This window comes from Protopterus annectens, chromosome 3.part0, assembly GCF_019279795.1.
Source record: "Protopterus annectens isolate FY-2018-M chromosome 3.part0, PAN1.0, whole genome shotgun sequence".
Taxonomy (NCBI): Eukaryota; Metazoa; Chordata; order Ceratodontiformes; family Protopteridae; genus Protopterus; species Protopterus annectens.
In genome coordinates this window covers 1,543,966,678-1,543,979,031 of record NC_056731.1, presented here as the reverse complement: position 1 = coordinate 1,543,979,031, position 12,354 = coordinate 1,543,966,678, and the positions used below count along the sequence as shown (strand labels likewise).

Genomic DNA, 12,354 nt, shown 5'->3' with positions numbered 1-12,354 from the left:
TATCCTACCTAAATACATTTACTACTCTCCACTCAGGTCCATGAATTTGTTTTATAAAAATATGAGTGGTACAGAGCTGAGGTGCCGAGAGAAAGGGGGAAAGATTAAGATCTATAATTAAAAGGATTATATAGACAAAGGACCTGTAGAGGTATGTAGGTTCTTAGAAAGAAAAAGGGTACAGTTATAACTAGAGATAGCAAGTGTCATAATTTCAGTGTAATCTTAAAACAATAAAAAATAGTGAGAAAAATCTTAATTTACAACTGATTATGAGTGCTAACATCTAACAATAAGCCCTGACAACATAACAATCTATTTAAGGTTCTGTTAATACTATTACTTTTTTGGCCCCTTGGCCATTCTCTTTGACCATCAATTGTAAAGTTGGTTTATCTTCGCTTAACAAGTGCTACTAAGTACCTCATAAAAAAGCTTTTGTATGTAAACCACTGATACAACTAGCATTGGTAGCCACTTACATTAAGTATTACAAAATTATTTATAGGTTTTATAGATTTTCAGGTAGCAAAATTAAAATGAGCAAACATGTAGAATAACATAATGATGCTGAATATAGGATCATTAAATCATATAATTCGATAAAATAATGTCTGGAGTGGCCATAAATAGATTACAACTTCATTAACTATGAAAGCGAGCACCAATGATTTAGTTAATAATGTAGTGAGGGAAGTCTTGAGTAGCTGGCTTAATAGTTCCCACTAACTTTAACTGGGATTCCCCATGGATCAAACACTTAAAATCCTGCTGTGTTAAATACTGGCCAAACAACTTCTGTGTTTTATCTGATTGTCTCAAGGCTTGCTAATATAATTAAGATTCCCTGTTTGTTACCTCTGCATTCATTGCTTGAATCTAATTGAGTTCAAACTGAGAGTGCTACTGAAACAACTCGAAATATAAATTGATAAATATATTTTTTGGCACTTATTTCCAAAGTTCTACAGTATCCTAATTACTTTTGCTTGATTGATTTAGATATATAACATTTGCTGGCTTCTGATCTGTGCTAAACGTGCTATTTTTCTGAGTTGAAAGTGCTATTTTTTTCCTGCACTCTTATTCCTGCTGTGTTAAATAATGACCAAACAACTTGTGTGTTTTATCTGATTGTCTCAAGGCTGGCTAGTATAATTAAGATTCCCTGTTTGTTACCTTTGCATTCATTGCTTGAATCTAATTGAGTTCTGACTGACAGTGCTACTGAAATAACTCAAAATATAAATTGATAAGTATATATTTTTTGTGCTTCTTTCTAAAGTTCTACAGTATCCTAATTGCTTTTGCTTGATTGCTTTAGATATATAATATTTGCTGGCTTCTGATCTGTGTTGAAAGTGCTATTTTTCTGAGTTGAAAGTGCTATTTTTCCCCCAACCTTATTCCTGCAGTGTTAAATACTGGCCAAATAACTTGTGTGTTTTATCTGATTGTCTTAAGGCTTGCTTGTATAATTAAGATTCCCAGTTTGTTACCTCTACATTCATTGCTTGAATCTAATTGAGTTCTGACTGAGAGTGCTACTGCAACAACTCAAAATATAAATTGATAATTATATATTTTGGCACTTCTTTCCAAAGTTCTGCAGTATCCTAATTGCTTTTGCTTGATTGATTTAGATATATAATATTTGCTGGCTTCTGATCTGTGTTGAAAGTGCAATTTTTCTGAGTTGAAAGTGCAATTTTTTCCACCAGCCTTATTCCTGCTGTTTTAAATACTGGCCAAACAATTGTTTGTTTTATCTGATTGTCTCAATGCTTGCTAGTATAATTAAGATTCCTTGTTTGTTACCTCTGCATTCATTGCTTGAATCTAATTGAGTTCTGACTGAGTGTGCTACTAAAACAACTCAAAATATAAATTGATAAGTATATTTTTTTGCACTTCTTTCCAAAGTTCTACAGTATCCTAATTGCTTTTGCTTGATTGAATTAGATAAATCATATTTGGTGGCTTCTGATCTGTGTTGAAAGTGCTATTTTTCTGAGTTGAAAGTGCTATTTTTCCCCCACCCTTATTCCTGCCGTGTTAAATACTGGCCAAACAAATTGTGTGTTTTACTTGATGGTCTCAAGGCTTGTTAGTATAACTAAGATTCCCTGTTTGTTAACTCTGCATTCATTGCTTGAATCTAATTGAGTTCTGATTGAGAGTGCTACTGAAACAAATTGAAATATAAACTGATAAGTATATATTTTGGCACTTCTTTCCAAAGTTCTACAGTATCCTTATTCCTTTTGCTTGATTGTTTTAGATATATAATATTTGCTGGCTTCTGATCTGTGTTGAAAGTGCTATTTGTCTGAGCTGAAAGTGCTATTTTTCCCCCACCCTTATTCCTGTTGTGTTAAATACTGGCTAAACAACTTGCTTGTTTTATTTGTTTGTCTCAAGTCTTGCTAGTATAATTAAGATTCCGTTTGTTACCTCTGCATTCATTACTTGAATCTAATTGACTTCTTACTGAGAGTGCTACTGAAACAACTCAAAAGATAAATAGATAAGTATTTTTTGGCACTTCTTTCCAAAGTTCTACAGTATCCTAATTGCTTTTGCTTGATTGATTTAGATATATAATATTTGCTGACTTCTGATCTGTGTTGAAAGTGATATTTTTCTCCCACACTCTTATTCCTGCTGTGTTAAATACTGGCTAAACAACTTATGTGTTTTATCTGATTGTCTCAAGGCTTGCTAGCATAATCAAGATTCCCTGTTTGTTACCTCTACATTCTTTGCCGGAATCTAATTGAGTTCTTACTGAGAGTGCTAATGAAACAACTCAAAATATAAATTGATAAGTATATTTTTAACTCTTCTTTCCAAAGTTCTACAGTATGCTAATTGCTTTTGCTTGATTGATTTAGATAAATAATAATTGCTGGCTTCTGATCTGTATTGAAAGTTCAATTTTTTTTTTTTTTTGTTGAAAGGGCTATTTTCTCTCACACTCTTATTCCTGCTGTGTTAAATACTGGCCAAACAACCTTTGTGTTTATATATGATTGTCTCAAGGCTTGCTAGTATAATTAAGATTCCCTGTTTGTTACCTCTGCATTCATTGCTTGAATCTAATTCACTTCTGACTGAGAGTGCTACTGAAACAACTCGAAATATAAATTGATAAGTATATTTTTTGGCACTTCTTTCCAAAGTTCTACAGTATCCTAAGTGCTTTTGCTTGATTGATTTAGATATATAATATTTGCTTGCTTCTGATCTGTGTTGAAAGAGCTATTTTTCTGAGTTGAAAGTGCTTTTTTTCCCCCACCCTTATTCCTGCTGTGTTAAATATTGGCCAAACAACTTGTGTGTTTTATCTGATTGTCTCAAGGCTTGCTAGTATAATTAAGATTCCCTGTTTGTTAACTCTGCATTCATTACTTGAATCTAACTGAGTTCTGACTGAGAGTGCTACTGAAACAACTTGAAATATAAATTGATAAGTATATTTTTGGCACTTCTTTCCAAAGTTTTACAGTATCCTAATTGCTTTTGCTTGATTGATTTAGATATATATATTTGCTGGCTTTTGATCTGTTGTTGAAAGTGCTATTTTTTTCTGAATTGAAAGTGCTATTTTTTCCTGCACCCTTATTCTTGCTGTGTTAAATAATTGCCAAACAACTTGTATGTTTTATCTGATTGTCTCAAGGCTTGCTAGTATAATTAAGAGTCCCTGTTTGTTACTTCTGCATTAATTGCTTGAATCTAATTGAGTTCTGACTGAGAGTGATACTGAAACAACTCGAAATATAAATTGATAAGTATATTTTTTGGCACTTCTTTCCAAAGTTCTACAGTATCCTAATTGCTTTTTCTTGATTGAGTTAGATATATAATATATGCTGACTTCTGATCTGTGTTGAAAGTGCTATTTTTCTGAGTTGAAAGTGCTATTTTTTTCCACCAGCCTTATTCCTGCTGTTTTAAATACTGGCCAAACAACTTGTGTGTTTTAACTGCTTGTCTCAAGGCTTGCTAGTATAATTAAGATTCCCTGTTTCTTAACTCTGCATTCATTGCTTGAATCTAATTGAGTTCTTACTTAGAATGCTACTGAAACAACTCGAAATATAAATTGATAAGTATATTTTTGGCATTTCTTTCCAAAGTTCTACAGTATCCTAATTGCTTTTGCTTGATTGATTTAGATATATAATACTTGATGGCTTCTGATCTGTTTTGAAAGTGCTATGTTTCTAAGTTTAAAGTGCTGTTTTTCCCGCACCTTTATTCTTGCTGTGTTAAATACTGGCCAAACAACTTGTGTGTTTGATTTGACTGTCTCATGGCTTGCTAGTATAATTAAGATTCCCTGTTTGTTACCTCTGCATTCATTGCTTGAATCTAATTGAGTTCTGACTGAGAGTGCTAATGAAACAACTTGAAATATAAATTGATAATTATATGTTTTGGCACTTCTTTTCAAAGTTCTACAGTATCCTAATTGCTTTTGATTGATTGATTTAGATAATAAATATTTGCTGTCTTCTGATCTGTGTTGAAAGTGCTATTTTTCTTAGTTGAAAGTGCTATTTCCCCCACCCTTATTCATGCAGTGTTAAATTTGTTTCCTACCCTGCCCTCCCTATTGGTGTCTTTTTTTTATACTTGGTGGCTTTTCAGTTTCCCGCCTGTACTGTATATTTGATCTGTTACACTCCTCTCAGTCTACTGTCTTTAGCTCATTCTACCTAATACAGAGAGAGAAAAAAAATTGCACTTTATTCATCTGCTTTTACTGTGTTTGTTTTTCTTATTACTTTAATACTTATTTTGATCTTCCTGCCTCTTCTTAAAACTACTTAATAGCATTTATTCTGCTGTATTTATTACTGCTTGTTAGTAGCCAATTAAATTGTAACTGTTATTCTAAGCCTTTGGATTACGCACTTAGCCTTCAGACCAGTTGTTTCACATTAAGAAGGTTTGTGGTCTGCACTGTTGTAGTAGGACAGGTAGCTTACATCCTTTTAAGTTGGGAGTTGATGATTGAAGGCTTAGTGTCTGTTATTCTAAAGTGTATTAGTTCTTGTTTAAACACTTAAGCTTTGGGCCTGTTTTTTTACATTAAGAAGTTGTGGTCTGCACTCTTGTGAGAGGCTGAATTCTGCCCTTCTGAGGTGTGAATTTTTGGTCACAGGCTTATTGTGCCTGCATATTTGAACTGTTTCTTTCTGATATTGGTGCACCTTGTTGCTGTAGCATAGACCAGATTCAGGCCTGCTTAATCTAGCTCTGTTTGTACAACTTGAGCACTGATCCAGGCCATCTTTTTTGGAGAAGGTTCCCCTGCAACCTAGCAGCAGGAGTGTGCAGTTAGAACTTGTCTGATTGAAGACTGCTGGAACAGGGCTCAGTTTTGAGCTTTTTCTGGTTAACTGGGTAACTTGTTTAAATCAGTTTGTTCATTTTTTATTGTTTTATATATATATATATATATATATATATATATATATATATATATATATATATATATATATATATATGTATATATATATATATATATATATATATATATATATATATATATATATATATACACTTTATTCATCTGCTTTTACTGCATTTGTGTTTCTTCCTCATTTATTACTAGGGGCATTGACTACAACCCTGATTTGAGATATATAACAATAAGTATCCTTTTCTGTGCATTTAAAGTGGTTTTTTTTTTATTGTATCTGCTTTTTTCTGGAAAAAAAAAAACAAAATAAATACTTGTTTCCCACCTTTCTAAGCTTGTACAGTCCAGTTTTCAGGTTAAGTGCTGAATTCAGGGCTGTGTTTCAAATCTCTGTATTTGCCCATACCTTACTTGGATAGAAGGAAGTTTCTCTGTTCACCTGTGAGAGAGGGGAGCTTTGAGCAGCCTATCTGTCCCTGGAGGAGTGGTTTCAGCACAGAAATTAGTAGTTTATTGGCCATTTTGGCTAATATTGCTTTCATTTCCCTGCTATAAAAACTGCATTTGCCCGATTTTGCAAGCCCAGCAACTCTGGTTAGCTAGGGTATAACTATTCCCGGCTCCACGAAGTGTCCTCTTCAATTTTTCCCTTGGAACTAGACAAACTTTCAACTTAAGCATGCAGGCCATTCATTTCTCAGCCCGGCACTTGCTCAAAACTCATAGCAAGCACTTATAAACCCTAGCACTAGACCCTCCTATACTGTACAGAAGGACAAGGCTCTCTATTTGACCTTACCAGCTATTCAGTAAAAAAGTTCACTGTACATATCCAGGTATGTCCAAAGGGCAGTTTCAGGTGTACTCTGAAGTCCAAATAGTGAATCTGGGCATTTTGAGGCAATGTAACAACTGCCTCATGTACACAGACAAACCTCTCCTCCTACCACCAAACACTAATACATGTGAGAGATGCAATTATACAGCCATACTGGAGGATAAGCTCTCTCAACCCAAGGCTGGATCAGACAGTCAAGAGGAGAAGGGAAATACTTGCATCACACTGCCAGTCTCACACAGACCCATTAAACCAGCACTGGCAAAAAACACACATAAATACACAAAAACATACTCAGAGGCTCTAAATAAAAATCTGCAAAAGAAACAAAGACGTCCAAACAGGCATCCAAGCAACCTCCACCCCCCAACACAAATAATGAAACACATACTTCACAAAACACGTGTGCCATGCAATCATAGCCCTTAAGTTAAAATAACATAACAAGCATACGAGTAATAGGTGACTCTATAGTCAGACACACTGATGTCCCACTCACTAGGCTGAATAAGGAGAAGGTTACTGTTAACTGCCTGTCGGGTGTCAGGATCTGCCACATAACACAAGCACTCAGGTCACTCCAGAACAAGTACAAATATGACTCTGTCATTGTCCATGTTGGTGTGAATGACCTGAGCCATACCTCTCTGGATTACATGAAAAGAGACATGGAAGATCTCACTGATCACATTGTCCAGGCTGGTATGACCCTGACTCTGAGTAGCATCCTGCCCTCACCAAGAATGAGACCACGGTATAAAGAAAAAATGATCAATTTCAACAACTGGCTTAGTTTCTAGTGTCATTCAAAGGGAATCCAGTGTCTGTCCACCTGGGATGACATGTTTGACAAGCCACGCTACTTCGCTAGACATGGCTTGCACCTGTCACCCTTAGGCTTTTGAATACTGGCCAAGGCTCTTGCCACCCCATAGTGCCTTTTTTAGGCAAGGCTCAAAAGACAAACCCACTGCCATAAATAGGACAAGTATCAAAAAACTGAGGGTAATGCTACTCAATGCCAGAAGTCTAAACCTCAAAATGCATGCACTCGAGGCACTCCTCAGTATGGAGAAAATCGATATATGTGCAGTAACAGAAACCTGGTTTAAGACTCTAGAGAGCACCCCAGCATTAGCAGGCTACAACCCATACCATACATTTCGGCCACAGAACCTGGACTGAAATACAAAAGGTGGGGGCGTATCCATATTCATCAAGGATACCCACACCTCCAGGTTAGTTGCACAGCATGATGCTTCAGAGATCATCCACGTGCAACTAACAACGGGCAAAACTGCAATTCAAATTGTAGCTTGCTACAGATCACCCACCATGTCCCAGGACCCCCATTCTGCATTTTCAGAAACACTGGGAAATATAAAGGTCCTACCAAACACCGTAATATTGGGTGATTTCAATTACCCAAACATTAACTGGGAGAACTACTCAAGTACTAACTCTCTTGCCCAACATTTCCTAGAATTTATAAACTGAAATGCCCTGGATCAACCGGTCAACACTCCTGCCAGAGGTGACAACATATTGGATCTGGTCATCACCAACATGGGTGACCGGTGCTCCACACTGCAGGACAACTCCTTGTTGGTTAGATCTGACCATAAACAAATCACTTTGGATATCCACATTCTGCCCCCAGACAGAGAAACCACCATGATAAACTTTTCAAAAGCAAACTTCATGTTACTTATGACCAAGGTGGAAAGTTTCAAATCCCCCATGCTAAAGGATAACGCTGTCTAAGCTGCAAAATCCTTTACTAATGCATTCTACGGGCACCTTCAAGAATGCATGAATCATGCTATCCCAAGCAAAACTAAGACTCACTCCTCTAAGAAAAGAAAATCATTCTGGTGGACTCCTGCCATAAAAAAACTATACAATAGAAGGAGGAAACTAATACAGAAAAGAGTAAAATCCCAAGAAGGGAAGACATCCCTGATCAGTATCAGCAAGAAACTATGACCCTCATAAAATCATCCAAGGTGAGCTTCGAAAGAAAAATTGCCAAAGAATCCAAAGAAAACCACAAGGCATTCTTTAGCAATGTCAAGAATCGAAGTGGCAATGCTCAGATCTACTTGGAGTTAGTGCAGAATGGCACAAAATACACTAAACTGACTGATATCACCAATATCCTGGCAGACAGGTTCAGTGCAAACTTCATCCCACTCTCACCCCCAAAAGGGCCCATAACCATACCAGGAGAATGTAGAGCCCCTGCAATCACAGACACTCAGGTTAAAACAGCCCTCTCCAAAGCAAAAAACACAACATCAATGGGACCAGATGGTGTCCCAGGCTGTGTCCTACATGAGCTCAAAGAAGAACTAACCCCTCACCTAAACACACTGTTCAAACTCAGCCGCTCCACAGGTTACGTACCCATAGAGTGGTGCACAGCAACAGTTATTCCGCTCCACAAAGTGGAGCCACACCAGACCCCAGCAACTATCACCCTATAAGCCTGACTAGCTTGGTCTGCAAGGCTATGGAGAGCATCATCATGGAACTCATTAACGGAGACATTGGTAACTTCCAAACACTGGTCCCTACCCAGTTCGCCTTTGTTAAGGGCAGATCATGCCTCCTAAACCTGGTGGATGTCTTTGAGACAGTTACCAAGGCTATAGATGAGGGAAAGGTGGTAGGCACAGCCTACCTAGACCTCGCAAAGGCCTTTGACCCCATTCCCCATTCTGGTATTATAGACAAGCTCACCAGCCTGTACATAAACTCCTACGTCACAAGATGGGTTGCCAACTGGCTCATGGACAGAACCCACATGGTAAGAGTTGCGTGAGCTAGGTCTGACTCTAAACTGGTTACAAGTGGTGTTCCCCAGGGCTCAGTCCTAGGACCCCTCCTGTTCGGCATATAGTTCTCAGAGGTACAGGCAAGCACAGGAGGATTATGGCTGATGAAGTTCACAGACGACTGCAAACTAGGGGCTATAATTGACTCTCTGGCTGACACAAACATCCTCCAAAAGGGTCTCACTGAGACGGATACCTGGTGTCAAAATCATGGCTTCAAGCTAAATGCCAAAAAGTGCATAGTCATCCCCTTTGGAAAAAAACAAAGTACCCACAAACTACCACATAGGTGGTAGTCCCCTAAATACAGAAGGTGTAATAAGGGCTCTGGGGACCCAAGTAGATAGTAATCTCTCCTTTGATAATCACATTGCCAAAGTGGTTAGAAAATCCTTCTATGTGGCCCACCTAATCACAAAAGGGTTCTCATCCAGATCAAAAGAGGTCATTGTACCCCTCTACTCATCAATCATCAGACCCATCATAGAGTACAATGCCCCATTTGGGATGTACCTTGCAAGACACCTGCAACAGCTGGAAAGACCACAGAGGTACCTCAACAAGAGGATCACTGGCCTCAAACTGATGCCCTATGCAGCTAGACTGAAGAAACTCCAGCTGTACTCAGTTGCATACCTCCTACTCATATGTGATCTCTGCCTGACATACAAGACCATGTCCAACCCAGAAATGATGGACATGCTTCACTTAAAGAAAACCTTATCCCCTTGAGCCACATGCTCTAGGGGTCTAAACCTCACCACAACAATAAATAGGACATGCTGGAGGGATAAATTCCCTGTCCCAGAGTCTTCCCATGCTTTGGAACAAGATTCCAATCTACATTAGGCAGAGCTCCTCGCTAATACTCTTCAAGAGAAGCCTTGACAAGTGGATGGGAAACAGAAAGTTTACCTCAGGGATTACTTCAGTGGCTCTGCTGGACAAAGGCACAGGTAACTAATCTAAGGGGGCAGCGAAAGCCAACACATTCTGGCAAGGCTTATAAATGCCTTTGGGCAGATAGCCTAGTACCTACCTATGAACCTATGAACCTAAGATCTGATCTGGTTAGTCTGTACAGACCTTTTTCATGATGTTTACCTCCTCTCTCCTTCCTCTTCATACATCACTGTCCTCAGTTTTAGGTTGCAGATGTCATGAACTTTTAAAATTCAAGATTAGAACCTACACAACTGCAGAGCGAGTATTCGAGGATTTACGAGTGTTAGCACCGGAATTCGTTTCTGAGGAGAGGAAGCAGTGAAGGGATGTGTTATTTGGTACACCTTTACAGAGATAACAGATCAGGTGGAAACCCATACTTTCAAAGTAATGGGCCCTCTGTGCATTATGCGGCCAATGCCTCTCCAGTCAAGCTCAAGAGAAATCTTAACCAACAATCAGAATTCCAAAGCAGAGTTCGGAAACATCAAAAAACAGCAGGTCAGGTATTTTTCGTGTCTAACATTCATCAGTGATCAGCACTTATGTTTACGGGTAGCTCTTTAAAAGCGGCCAGGAAGGCAGTTTTTGCTTCCATTTGAGTTGATGTGGAATATTTGATTTCTTTGTGTTGGAAGGACAGCGTATTTGAGTATCTCATCTGAAACTTGGAACTTTATCTGTTTTTATATCAGGAATGCACAGAAGGGGAAAATAACTTGTTTTGCTTGTTTTACCTGTCTTGGTAGGTCTTGCAAGAAGGAGATTTTGCATCTATCCCAAGTGAAGTTTTTTTTCTTTTTGGCTGCTGCTAAGATTTTAAGACATCGTGATGATTTAGGAGTTTTACATAGACTTGTCTTGGTCTGTTTCTGGTTTATACAAGTCTAATCGCCAAGTGAGCTCTTTCAATCACTATTAGTTTAGCCTTGTCCAGGTTTTCCAGTAAAGTGCTCAGAATTAGACTGATTGTGTTTATAAGATTGGGGTCTGAGTAGTGTTTGGGAATTCCACAGACTATAATATTATTTCATCTTGATCTTGCTTCTAGAGCAGTAATTTTTGCTTGCAGATCTTGTATACATTTGGTACAGTTTTTAGAGCCCTTCTCTATCTGGTCTATTTTATTTTCATTAGCGAAGATCTTTGCTTCTGTTTTTTTTCCATTCTTGTTAGGATCTGGTTAAAAGATTTGCCAAAGGACTGATGTTGCATGTAGAGTTCCTGTATGGCTTGTTGAATCGGTTGCAGAGCTGTTTTCAAATCATCAAGATTTGCCGGCTGGTCTGTTTTTGACTTACTTGCTATTTTAGAAGTTTCCTGCTGTTTGCCAGTTCTGGGTCTTTTGGCGATCGCTTCTTTTTCTGGAGAGGCAGCCACTGAGAATCTTACTTTTGTAGTTTGTGTTTCCATACCCATATCCTTGCTTGACATCTTTGGGCCTTTCTATTTATGTCTGGGTATTGCGTAGCGGACCATTAATGCCTCATGGCTGTGTTCCAATTGTCGGGATGTGTTCAATCCAGCTGGATCAATTTCTTCTTAGAGTGCAGATCAGGTGTTTAAGTAAGTATGTAGTGAGAGCTTGAAGTTTTATGTAGTTAAATGGGGTTATTTATATTATTTGTTTGAGCTCAGCACCAATCAGCAAAGTTTTTCTTTGGAGTTAAGTCAGAGCTAAGGAGCAACAGTGTCTACAGGACAGTAGCCATCTTGTTCTCCATCACAGTTCTTCACTTTCCATAATAGCTAACATACTTATGTGAATGTGTTTGCGTGTGTGTGTGTGTGTGTGTGTGTGTGTGTGTGTGTGTGTGTGTGTGTGCACACACACACACACACACACACACACATACACACACACACACACACACACACACTGAAAGCTTTTTAATGCGAGGCACCTACTGAAAGTTTTATAATACAAGACACTTCTATTCTTTTTTTTTTTCTTTTTGCATTGTTGTTTTTTCTGTTCTTTTTTTATCTTTTTTTTTTTGCATTGCTGGTTTTTTTTTTGCATTTCTCTACATGCCTTCATTTTGTAGGCATCAGTACACTTCTTGAAGTCTGATTAATTCAGATGTACTGTTTAGTGATGAATATGTCATTTTAACAAATATTGAAAGAGGCCACAAAGTTTCAAATGAACTGTCAGATGAAGTGAGATGGTACATTAGGTTTTATACTCATGACGCTTTGCCTTAAGATGTATTTCATGTTAGGTTCTCCCTAGATTTTCTCTGATCTGCAAAGGATAGACTTGTTGGATGAAAAGACATTGCAGCAAGACTTAACAA

General features: G+C 37.9%; 1 protein-coding gene across 1 annotated transcript in view; it reads right to left on the bottom strand.

Moving 5' to 3' along the window:
* Nucleotides 1–12,354, bottom strand: part of LOC122796835 (cytochrome P450 2F2-like) — a 749,069-nt gene that overhangs the window by 268,616 nt on the left and 468,099 nt on the right. The gene's annotated exons all lie outside the window — the stretch shown is intronic.